This window comes from Triticum urartu, chromosome 2A (genome assembly GCF_056163025.1).
Source record: "Triticum urartu cultivar PI428250 chromosome 2A, HENAU_Tu73, whole genome shotgun sequence".
In the NCBI taxonomy this organism is placed as follows: domain Eukaryota; kingdom Viridiplantae; phylum Streptophyta; class Magnoliopsida; order Poales; family Poaceae; genus Triticum; species Triticum urartu.
Genome location: NC_141874.1, coordinates 624665081 through 624678363, shown reverse-complemented (window position 1 = coordinate 624678363; position 13283 = coordinate 624665081). Strand labels below are relative to the sequence as shown.

At 44.1% G+C, this 13283-nt stretch overlaps 1 pseudogene; it reads left to right on the top strand.

Annotated features, from left to right (window-relative positions):
• Positions 1-1473: 1473 nt before the first annotated feature.
• Positions 1474-12893, top strand: LOC147986286 (uncharacterized; annotated as a pseudogene).
• Positions 12894-13283: the final 390 nt, after the last annotated feature.

Sequence of the window (13283 nt, the reverse complement as noted above, 5' to 3'; positions counted from 1 at the left end):
AGGTTAGGTCGTTAGCACTTGTGATGTTTAAAGAAAATCGAAAGGTTAGGGCATGAGTAGGCCCCGATGCATGAGTGCAAAATCATCTCTTCCTTTTTCTTTTTCTTTAGGGAGTTCAAAGATCTTTTTTTAGGGTAGGGAGTTGCAATATCTGCATTTCTGTCCAAGTCACAAGGTGCTCTCTCAATTCTCCTTTTTTTTTCGAGAAACCTCAGTTCTCCTTTTTTTTAGATAAGCTTTCTCATTTCTCATACAAGTAACGGGAAATAAAGGCCTTATGGGGGCCTTGCTCGAACCTTTTGGGCCGGACAGGAGAGTTGAAAGTGAAACACCGGGCCTACGGGGACATCGCCTGAGAAAACTTAAACTCTTAAATTGTTGGGAAAACGAAAGCATAATTTACTAATAATTATTTGAATATCTTCATAATTTTTTAATAATGGAGAAATTATTCATGTATGTTAGTATAAAAATGTTCATCTCTTTTTCTCTAAATATCTATACACAAGAAAGGTTCGTGTATTTCAAAAAGAATTCACACGTTTCAGAAAATTGTTCATGTCTATCAGAATATGTGTTCATGCAATTTCAAAAGTGTTTACATATTCTTTTCATCAAAATATAAAACAAAAGGAAAAAATTGAAAGAAACATAAAAAGAAAAGGGGGAAACTAAAAAAGGAGTAAATGAAAAACGGAAAATAAAATAATCAGAAGAGTCAAAGCCTTGGCCTATCCCGCTGTTGCGTAGCGGCAGGCATGGTAAGGAAAAAATTATAAAGGAAACAAAAGAAGAAAAGGGGGAAATGTCATAAGAAATAAAAAAGGTAAAATAATAAAATAATAAAAAAAGTAATAGGAAAATAGAAGAGTTGTCCAATCTGTTTGGTCTCGGCCCATCCCAATGGCGTGCGGGTGCATGCACCGCGATTCATCTCTCAACCCGCAAAAAAACCTCCTGTATCCATGCGCAGACAGGGGCGGACCAATGTGCGGACATGGATGCGGGAGTCAGGCATCCAACCGTAGCAGCATACATTTTCACAACCACTCAAATTAATCGGACGAAATTCATACAAATAAGTGTGGACTTCATATAAACACAACCTGATTTCATACAAACATGTTAGATTGCATATAAACGTGACGGATTTCATTACAAATATATGAAAACGGTCCTAGGCGGGCTAATCTAAATGATCGCCGGCGTCTGGTCCTCGTTTCCGGCCATGAACCAAGAGAACGGAAGCTTCCTCTTTCCAGCTCCGCCTCCGGAGCCCCTGGAAGTAAAGTTGTCCGCCTCGACGTCGTCACCAAGCAACTAATTGGCCATCGATGCTGAGCCCATCAAGCTTGGCGTCGACGGGAGGGAAGGAGTTGTGATCTTCTTGGGACCCGAGCGACGGCGACCTACTGTGCACTACTCTTCCACGCTGTCGGCGGCGCCTGCGAACGTGTCGACTTCTTTGTGTTCATGGCGTCGGGGCGCGGCCTCCTCAGCATCAGTAATGCCGAACAACGCCTCGCCCGCATCGTCCTCCCGCTCCTTGCCAGCAGCCGCCACCTCTGCCACCCGCTGTCGGTACCTCCAGCGGGTGAGGCGGAGCGATAGGAATCGAGCAGCGCCTCCTGCTATGCCAGGTCCACGTCTGGTGCGACCGCCTTGCCGACGGCGACCTGCTCCTCCGCTTGCAGATGCTCCTGGAGGAGGTTGTGGTTGTAGTTGGCGTCGGTCTACGCCTTCCGGAACTTCTTCTCCCGCCCCTCCTGCACCATGTCCATATAACGGGCACGGGCCTCGCCGATGGTCAGGGTGCAATGCACCGGCGAGGGTGCCGCGGAGGAAAAAGAGGGTGGCGTTGGCTCGTCGTCAGAGGTGTCCTCCATTTGCACGTCCTTTGGCTGCCTGTCAGCCTGCCAGTCGGCAGCAATGGTGATCATGACCTTCTTCTGCTCCAACGCCAGCCTATTTCAAAGTTTTGGTCGTGAAGGGATCCATGACGGGGAGTGGTGTGGACAGGGATGATTGTGGCTATGGCCGGGGCATTGGGCAGCGGTTTATATAGCACTGGTGGGCGGCAAACGAACAGGTGGCGCCGAAGGAGATGGCTAGGCAACCGTGTGCCATTAATGTGGGCGGCAGACGGACGGACAGGCGACCGAAGTGTCGTTTGAACACACGGCAGTCGCCTGCACCAAGAAGCGGCGGGGTGGTGCTCTCTCGGCTGGCGCATCGCTTCAATGCCTGCGCCAGTGAGCGGTCGCGTCCGCTCTAGACGGGAATGAATGTGGGCGCTGACACTCTAGAGCGGCGCTAAGCGAAAACGCGCCGGAGGGGTGAGCAGTATTTGGTGAGTTAGGACGGTTAGAAACAGGCTTGGGATTGGTCCGAACTCCCGCAAACCTTCTCACTTTTGTCTCCAATTTGCGAAAGAAATCGCGTTCAAACCGCTCCACGGACTGATACAAGGCCGCATTGAATGGCTTTCGCGCTTCAGACAGCCCGATCCAACCGGTTGTGGGAGGCTTACGTGTCGGCGTTGGAGATTCCCTTAGGGCTTATAGCGCTAGTTCCAGCAAAACCACCTAATCGACGGCATTCTCTCAACGGCACCTGTTGCGCCCGTTACATGCATGGGTGTAAACGGGCGCACACCCCCGCGGCGTCCTGGGCTGGCCAATCGACGTGTTTTCTGTTGTGTCTTAATCCGCAAAAAGGGCACTGGCTTTGAACCGGCTACCTCCCTCGTCAAGGCCCGCGAGTGTAACCAAGCGACCGCCGGGCGCCCGTAGGCATGGGCGCAAACCGACGCACACCCCCGCGGCGTCCTGGTGAAGGAAATATGCCCTGGAGGCAATAATAAAGTTGTTATTTATATTTCCATATATCATGATAAATGTTTATTATTCATGCTAGAATTGTATTAACCGGAAACTTAGTACATGTATGAATACATAGACAAACAGAGTGTCTCTAGTATGCCTCGACTTGACTAGCTCGTTAATCAAAGATGGTTAAGTTTCTTGACCATAGACATGTGTTGTCATTTGATGAATGGGATCACATCATTAGAGAATGATGTGATGGACAAGACCCATCCATTAGCTTAGCATAATGATCGTTTAGTTTTATTGATATTGCTATTGCTTTCTTCATGACTTATACATGTTCCTCAGACTATGAGATTATGCAACTCCCGAATACGGGAGGAACACCTTATGTGTTATCAAACGTCACAACGTAACTACGTGATTATAAAGATGCACTACAGGTGTCTCCGATGGTGTTTGTTGAGTTGGCATAAATCGAGATTACGATTTGTCACTCCGTGTATCGGAGAGGTATCTCTGGGCCCTCTCGGTAATGCACGTCACTATGAGCCTTGCAAGCAATGTGTCTAACGAGTTAGTCACGGGATGATGCATTACTGAACGAGTAAAGAGACTTGCCAGTAACGAGATTGAACTAGGTATGATGATACCGATGATCGAATCTCGGGCAAGTAACATACCGATGACAAAGGGAACAACGTATGTTGTTATGCGGTTTGACCGATAAAGATCTTCGTAGAATATGTAGGAGCCAATATGAGCATCCAGGTTCCGCTATTGGTTATTGACCAAAGATGTGTCTCAGTCATGTCTACATTGTTCTCGAATCCGTAGGGTCACGCTTAACGTTCGATGACGATTTGTATTATGAGTTATATGATTTGATGACCGAAGATTGTTCGGAGTCCCGGATGAAATCACGGACATGATGAGGAGTCTCCAAATGATCGAGACATAAATATTGATATATTGGACGATCTTAGTCGGACACCAGATGAGTTCCGAGAGGTACCGGATAATTATCAGAGTGTCGGAGGGTTATCAAAACCTCCCGGGGGAACTAATGGCCCTTGATGGGCCTTAGTGGAAGAGAGGAAGGGCCAAGAGGGGCTGTTCGCGCCCCACCCCACCCCCTTGGGTCCAAATTGTACTAGGGGAAGGGGGCGGCGCCCCCCTTTCCTTCCCTTCCCCCTCTTTCTTCCTTCATCCCCCTTTCCTCTAGGTGAAATCCTACTAGGACTTGGAGTCCTAGTAGGACTCCTCCTCCTGGCATTCCCAGGGCCGGCCGGCCTCCCCTTCCCCTCCTTTATATACGTGGACAGGGGGCACCCTAGAACACACAAGATCAATTGTCTTAGCCGTGTGCGGTGCCCACCTCCACAGTTACACACCTCGGTCATATCGTTGTAGTGCTTAAGCGAAGCCCTACGTCGGTAACTTCATCATCACCGTCGCCACGTCGTCGTGCTGATGGAACTCTCGCTCGTCCTCAACTAGATCAAGAGACCGAGGGACGTCATTGAGCTGAACGTGTGCTGAACGCGGAGGTGCCGTACGTTCGGGACTTGGATCGGTTGGATCGCAAAGATGTTCGACTACATCAACCACGTTACCAAACGCTTCCACTTTCGATCTACGAGGGTACATGGACACACTCTCCCCTCTCGTTGCTATGCATCTCCTAGATAGATCTTGCGTGATTGGAGGGAATTTTTTGGAATACTACGTTCCCCAATAGTGGTATCAGAGCCAGGTTTATGCATAGATGTTATATGCATGAGTAGAACACAAAGAGTTGTGGGTGCTAATAGTCATACTGCTTACCAGTAACGTCTTACTTTGATTCGACGGTATTGTTGGATGAATCGGCCCGGACCGACATTACATGACTGCGTTCATGAGACTAGTTCTACTGGCGTGCTTCACACACAGGTGGCTGGCGGGTGTCTGTTTCTCCAACTTTAGTTGAATCGAGTTTGACTACGCCCGGTCCTTGTTGAAGGTTAAAACATCACACTTGATGAAAAATCGTTGTGGTTTTGATGCGTAGGTAAGAACGGTTCTTGCTAGAAGCCCGTAGCAGCCACGTAAAACTTGCAACAACAAAGTAGAGGACGCCTAACTTGTTTTTGCAGGGCATGTTGTGACGTGATATGGTCAAGACGTGATGAGATATAAATTGTTGTATGAGATGATCATGTTTTGTAACAGTTATCGGCAACTGGCAAGAGCCATATGGTTGTCGCTTTATTGTATGAAATGCAATCGCCATGTAATTGCTTTACTTTATCACTAAGCGGTAGCGATAGTCGTAGAATCAATAGTTGGCGAGACGACAACGATGCTACGATGGAGATCAAGGTGTCAACCTGGTGACGATGGTGATCATAACGGTGCTTTGGAGATGGAGATCAAAAGCACAAGATGATGATGGCCATATCATATCACTTATTTTGATTGCATGTGATGTTTATCTTTTATGCATCTTATTTTGCTTAGTACGGCGGTAGCATTATAAGATGATCTCTCACTAAATTTCAAGGTATAAGTGTTCTCCCTGAGTATGCACCGTTGCTATAGTTCGTCGCGCCGAGACACCACGTGATGATAAGGTCTGATAAGTTCTACGTTCACATACAACGGGTGCAAGCCAGTTTTGCACACGCAGAATACTCGGGTTAAACTTGACGAGCCTAGCATATACAGATATGGCCTCGGAACACTGAGACCGAAAGGTCGAGCGTGAATCATATAGTAGATATGATCAACATAGTGATGTTCACCATTGAAAACTTCTCCATCTCACGTGATGATCGGACATGGTTTAGTTGATATGGATCACGTGATCATTTAGATGACTAGAGAGATGTCTATCTAAGTGAGAGTTCTTAAGTAATATGATTAATTGAACTTTAATTTATCATGAACTAAGTACCAGATAGTATTTTGCATGTCTATGTTATTGTAGATCAATGGCCCATGCTATCGTTCCTTTGAATTTTAATGCGTTTCTAGAGAAAACTAAGTTGAAAGATGATGGTAGCAACTACATGGACTGGGTCCATAACTTGAGGATTATCCTCATTGCTGCACAGAAGAATTACGTCCTGCAAGCACCGCTGGGTGCAAAACCCGCTGCATGAGCAATTCCAGATATTATGAACGGCTGGCAGAGCAAAGCTGATGACTACTCGATAGTTCAGTGTGCCATGCTTTACGGCTTATAACCGGGACTTCAACGACGTTTTGAACGTCATGGAGCATATGAGATGTTCCAGGAGTTGAAGTTAATATTTCAAGCAAATACACAGATTGAGAGATATGAAGTCTCCAATAAGTTCTAGAGCTGCAAGATGGAGGAGAATAGTTATGTCAGTGAACATGTATTTAGAATGTCTGGGTACCACAACCACTTGACTCAACTTGGAGTTAATCTTCCTGATGATAGTGTCATTGACAGAGTTATTCAATCACTGCCACCAAGCTACAAAAGCTTCGTGATGAACTATACTATGTAAGGGATTGATAAGACAACCCGAGCTCTTCGCGATGCTAAAGGCCGCGGAGGTAGAAATCAAGAAGGAGCATCGTGTGGATGGTTAACAAGACCACTAGTTTCAAGAAGAAGGCGAACTTCAAGAAGAACGGCAAGCAAGTTGCTGCTCAAGTAAAGAAACCCAAGTCTGGACCTAAGCCTGAAACTAAGTGCTTCTACTACAAAGGGACTGGTCACTGGAAGCGGAACTGCCCCAAGTATTTGGCGGATAAGAAGGATGGCAAAGTGAAAGGTATATTTGATATACATGTTATTGATGTGTGCCTTACTAATGCTCATAATAGCGTCTGGGTATTTGATACTGGTTCTGTTGCTCATATTTGCAACTCGAAACAGGGGCTACGGATTAAACGAAGATTGGCTAAGGACGAGGTGACGATGCGCGTGGGAAATGGTTCCAAAGTCAATGTGATCGCCGTCGGCACGCTACCTATACATCTACCTTCGGGATTAGTATTAGACCTGAATAGTTGTTATTTGGTGTCAGCGTTAAGCATGAACATTATATCTGGATCTTGTTTGATGCGAGACAGTTATTTTTCATTTAAATCATAGAATAATGGTTGTTCTATTTATATGAGTAATATCTTTTATGGTCATGCACCCTTGATGAGTGGTCTATTTTTGTTCAATCTCGATAGTAGTGATACACATATTCATAGTATTGAAGCCAAAAGATACAAGTTTAATAATGATAGTGCAACTTATTTGTGGCACTGGCGTTTAGGTCATATTGGTGTAAAGCGCATGAAGAAACTCCATGTTGATGAGCTTTTGGAATCACTTGATGCTTGTGAACCATGCCTCATGGGAAAGATGACTAAGACTCCGTTCTCCGGAGCAATGGAGCGAGCAACCGACTTGTTGGAAATAATACATACTGATGTATGCGGTCCAATGAGTGTTAAGGCTCGCGGCGGGTATCGTTATTTTCTGACCTTCACGGATGATTTGAGCAGATATGGGTATATCTGCTTGATGAAACATAAGTCTGAAACATTTGAAAAGTTCAAAGAATTTCAGAGTGAAGTGGAAAATCATCGTAACAAGAAAATAAAGTTTCTACGATCTGATTGTGGAGGAGAATATTTGAGTTACGAGTTTGGTCTTTATTTGAAACAACGTGGAATAGTTTCGCAACTCACGCCACCTGGAACACCACAACATAATGGTGTGTCTGAACGTCGTAATCGTACTTTATTAGATATGGTGCGATCTATGATGTCTCTTACTAATTTACCGCTATTGTTTTGGGGTTATGCTTTAGAGACGGCTGCATTCATGTTAAATAGGGCACCATCTAAATCTGTTGAGACGACACCATATGAACTGTGGTTTGGCAAGAAACCCAAGTTGTCGTTTCTTAAAGTTCGGGGCTGCGATGCTTCAACCCGATAAGCTCGAACCCAAATCAAAGAAATGTGTCTTCATAGGATACCCAAAGGAGACTGTTGGGTACACCTTCTATCACAGATTCGAAGGCAGGATATTCGTTGCTAAGAATGGATCCTTTCTAGAAAAGGAGTTTCTCTCGAAAAAAGTGAGTGGGAGGAAAGTAGAACTTGATGAGGTAATTGTACCTTCTCCCGAATTGGAAAGTAGTTCATCACAGAAATTAGTTTCAGTGATTCCTACACCAATTAGTGAGGAAGCTAATGATGATGATCATGAAACTTCTGATCAAGTTACAACCAAACATCGTAGGTCAACCAGAGTGGTACAGTAATTCTGTTCTGGAGTTCATGTTACTTGACCATGACGAACCTACAAACTATGAGGAAGCGATGATGAGCCCAGATTCCGCGAAATGGCTTGAGGCCATGAAATCTGAGATGGGATCCATGTATGAGAACAAGGTATGGACTTTGGTTGACTTGCCCGATGATCGGCAAGCAATAGAAAATAAATGGATTTTCAAGAAGAAGACTGACACTGACTGTAATGTTACTATCTACAAAGCTCGACTTGTTGCGAAAGGTTTTCGACAAGTTCAAGGAGTTGACTACGATGAGACCTTCTCACCCGTAGCGATGCTTAAGTCTGTCCGAATCATGTTAGCAATTGCCGCATTTTATGATTATGAAATTTGGCAAATGGATGTCAAAGTTGCATTCCTTAATGGATATCTTAAAGAAGAGTTGTATATGATGCAACCAGAAGGTTTTTTCGATCCAAAAGGTGCTAACAAAGTGTGCAAACTCTAGCGATCCATTTATGGACTGGTGCAAGCCTCTCGGAGTTGGAATATACGCTTTGATAGTGTGATCAAAGCATATGGTTTTATACATACGTTTGGAGAAGCCTGTATTTACAAGAAAGTGAGTGGGAGCTCTGTAGAATTTCTGATATTATATGTGGATGACATATTTTTGATTGGAAATTATACTGAATTTTTTAATAGCATAAAAGGATACTTGGCAAAAGGTGCTTATATATTGGGCATCAAGATCTATAGAGATAGATCAAGACGCTTAATTGGACTTTCACAAAGCACATACCTTGATAAAGTTTTGAAGAAGTTCAAAATGGATCAGTCAAAGAAAGGGTTCTTGCCTGTGTTACAAGGTGTGAAGTTGAGTCAGACTCAATGCCCGACCACTGCAGAAGATAGAGAGAAAATGAAAGTCATTCCCTATGCCTCAGCCATAGGTTCTATCATGTATGCAATGTTGTGTTCCAGACCTGATGTGTGCCTTACTATTAGTTTAGCAGGGAGGTACCAAAGTAATTCAGGAGTGGATCACTGGACAACGGTCAAGAACACCCTGAAATACCTGAAAACGACTAAGGATATATTTCTCGTTTATGGAGGTGACAAAGAGCTAGTCGTAAACGGTTACGTCGATGCAAGCTTTGACACTGATCCGGATGACTCTAAGTCACAAACCGGATACATATTTATATTGAATGGTGGAGCTGTCAGTTGGTGCAGTTCCAAGCAGAGCGTCGTGACGGGATCTACGTGTGAAGCGGAATACATAGCTGCTTCGGAAGAAGAAAATGAAGGAGTCTGGATGAAGGAGTTCATATCCGATCTAGGTGTCATACCTAGTGCATCGGGTCCAATGAAAATCTTTTGTGACAATACTGGAGCAGTTGCCTTGGCGAAGGAATCCAGATTTCACAAAAGAACCAAACACATCAAGAGACGCTTCAATTCCATCTGCGATCAAGTCAAGGAGGGAGACATAGAGATTTACAAAATACATACGGATCTGAATGTTGCAGACCCGTTGACTAAGCCTCTCTCATGAGCAAAACATGATCAACACTAAGACTCCATGGGTGTTAGGATCATTACTATGTAATCTAGATTATTGACTCTAGTGCAAGTGGGAGACTGGAGGAAATAGGCCCTAGGGGCAATAATAAAGTTGTTATTTATATTTCCTTATATCATGATAAATGTTTATTATTCATGCTAGAATTGTATTAACCGGAAACTTAGTACATGTGTGATTACATAGACAAACAGAGTGTCTCTAGTATGCCTCTACTTGACTAGCTCGTTAATCAAAGATGGTTAAGTTTTCTGACCATAGACATGTGTTGTCATTTGATAAACGGGATCACATCATTAGAGAATGATGTGATGGACAAGACCCATCCGTTAGCTTAGCATAATTATCTTTTAGTTTTATTGCTATTATTGATTTCTTCATGACTTATACATGTTCCTCAGAATATGAGATTATGCAACTCCCGAATACCGGAGGAACACCTTGTGTGCTATCAAACGTCACAATGTAACTGGGTGATTATAAAGATGCTCTACAGGTGTCTCCGATGGTGTTTGTTGAGTTGGCATAGATCGAGATTAGGATTTGTCACTCAGCGTATCGGAGAAGTATCTCTGGGCCCTCTCGGTAATGCACATCACTATGAGCCTTGCAAGCAATGTGACTAATCAGTTAGTCACAGGATGATGCATTACGAAATGAGTAAAGAGACTTGACGGTAACGAGATTGAACTAGGTATGATGATACCAACGATCGAATCTTGGGCAAGTAACATACCGATGACAAAGGGAACAACGTATGTTGTTATGCGGTTTGATCGATAAAGATCTTCGTAGAATATGTAGGAGCCAATATGAGCATCCAGGTTCCGCTATTGGTTATTGACAGGAGATGTGACTCGGTCATGTCTACATAGTTCTCTAACCCGTAGAGTTCGCACGCTTAACGTTCAATGACGATTTATATTATGAGTTATATGATTTGATGACCGAAGATTGTTGGGAGTCCCGGATGAGATCACGGACATGATTAGGAGTCTCGAAATGGTCGAGACATAAAGATTGATATATTGGATGATGTTATTCGGACACCGGATGAGTTCCGAGAGGTACCAGATAATTATCGGAGTGCCGCGGGGTTATTGGAACTCCCGGGGGAACTAATGGGCCTTGATGGGCCTTGGTGGGAAGAGAGGAAGGGCGAAGAGGGTCTGCCCCCCCTTGTGTCCGAATTATACTAGGGGAAGGGGGCGGCGCCCCCCTTTCCTTCCCTTTCCCCTCTTCCTTCCTTCTTCCCCGTTTCCTCTAGGTGGAATCCTACTAGGACTTGGAGTCCTAGTAGGACTCCTCCTCCTGGCGCGCCCTACAGGGCCCGGCTAGCCTCCCCTCTCCTCCTTTATATACGGGGGCAAGGGGCACCCTAGAACACACAAGATCAATTGTTTTAGCCGTGTGCGGTGCCCCCCTCCACAGTTACATACCTCGGTCGAATCGTCGTAGTGCTTAGGTGAAGCCCTGTGCCTGTAACTTCATCATCATCGTCGCCACACCGTCGTGCTGACGAAACTCTCCCTCGTCCTCAACTGGATCAAGAGATCGAGGGACGTCATCAAGCTGAACGTGTGCTAAACGCGGAGGTGCCGTACATTAGATACTTGGATCGGTTGGATTGCGAAGACGTTCGACTACATCAACTACGTTACTAAACGCTTCCGCTTTCGGTCTAGGAGGGTACGTGGACACACTCTCCCCTCTCGTTTCTATGCATCTTCTAGATAGATCTTGCGTGATTATAGTAAAATTTTTGAAATACTTCGTTCCCCAACACCTGGGTCGGCCCATCTATGTATTTTCTGTTGTGTCTTAATGTGCAAAAAAGGGCGCTGCCAGGATTGGAACCGGCTACCTCCCTCATCAAGGACCGCGAGTGTAATCACGCGACCACCGGGCGGGATCTAGTTGGTTTTTAACTTTTCTTCTATTATTCGTTCTTGGCCCTTCTTCCTTTTTAAATTTTTTGTTTTCTTTTTTTCTTCGTCTTGGTTCGATGAATTGGTTCACAAATAAATGAACATTTGCTTCAAATCGATGAACTTTTTTCAAAATCCATTAACTTGTTTTGAATTTTGATGAACTTTTATTCAAATTTGATGAATTACTTTTCCAATTTGATTAACATATTTTGAATTTCATTGAACTTTTTTCAATGTCGATGAACTTTTTTCAGATTCGATGAAGTTTTTTTCAATTTTGATGAACTTCTTTTCAAATTCGATGATTTTTTCCACTTTTTGTAAACTTTTTCCAAAATCGATGAACTTTTTTCAAATTTGTGAACTATTTTTTAAAATTGATGAACTATTTTCAAAATTGGTGAACTTTTTTCAAAATCGATGAACATTTTTTGATTTTTTATGAACCTTTTTCAAATCTATGAACTTTTTTCTCAAGATTTGTGAACTATTTTTTTTCAAAATCGTGAACTGTTTTTCAAAATTGATTATTTTTTCAAAACAAATCAACTTTTCTATAATTCATGAGCTTTTTTTCCAAAAAAATCAAAGAACATAAAAATCAAAGCGCTAGAGTAAACGTTTACATGTGGAATAAATTACGCGACTACAAATATACTATCGTGGGAGCCTTCCCTGCTAGCCGCCTCCTCGTCCTCCACAAAAAGAGCTAGGGTTTCTGCCTCCCGTCGGCGCCAATGCAGATCCGCTCCTCTCCGGTGGCCCTAGGGCTATGGGGGCGCGGTGGATCTCGGCAAGGGCCGGCAGGAGGTCTCCGTTTTTAGTCGTCTCTTTCAGTTTTGCTAGGGTTTGTGTCCTGCTCAGGAAGACGAGACGGTGGCGGCTCCCTGGAGATGGAATAAAGGTCTCCCCACCTAGACCCCGTTCCGGCAGTGCGTCTAGTATCGTTGGTGGGCGTGTGGAGGTGTGTCTCCGGCAAATCTATCTTTGGTGGATTTGCTCGGATCTCGTCGTTGTTCGTCTATGTTCGTGTGTCTTCGAGTTGGATCCTTCTGATCTATGTTATTCTTCATCAGCGGCGGTTCCTGTTCTGGTGCGCTGGTCCTACGGGGCCTTAGCACGACGACTTCTCGAGTGTCTACGACAACTAGTTGCGCCTGACACCGGCGATGGAGAGGCGATGATAGCGGCGTGCCTTCGGCTCGCTTCAGTGCTTGTAGTCCTTACTAGGTGGTCTACGAATCTGGACGTAATTTTTATTTTTTTTTGGTATTCGTTGTACTGCCATGATTGAAAATGAGTAGATCAGAAATTTTCTCACAAAAAATATACCCTTAAAGTTCTACCAGCAAACTAGGTCAGGTGGTTAGCCATACACGTTCGCTGTTCTTAAGGCGCGAGTTTGATTCTCGTTGAGAACAATTTTTTGGGGTGTTTTTTTTTCCTTTTTTCGTGCTACCCTGTAACGATAGAATTTCGTGAAAGCCATTGTGCTAGACCAGGTGTTGTGTTAGATTAGCAGCGCAAATCAAAAAAGAAACTGTCGACAGCGGAAAACTGTAAAAGATTCGCAAAAGTTAAATTCTGAATGAGGGATCGGACCGAAGATCCCCTGATAGTGCTTTTTTCAACGGCAATGTTTTTTTGAAAACCCAAACATTTTCTATATAACACGAACAAAATG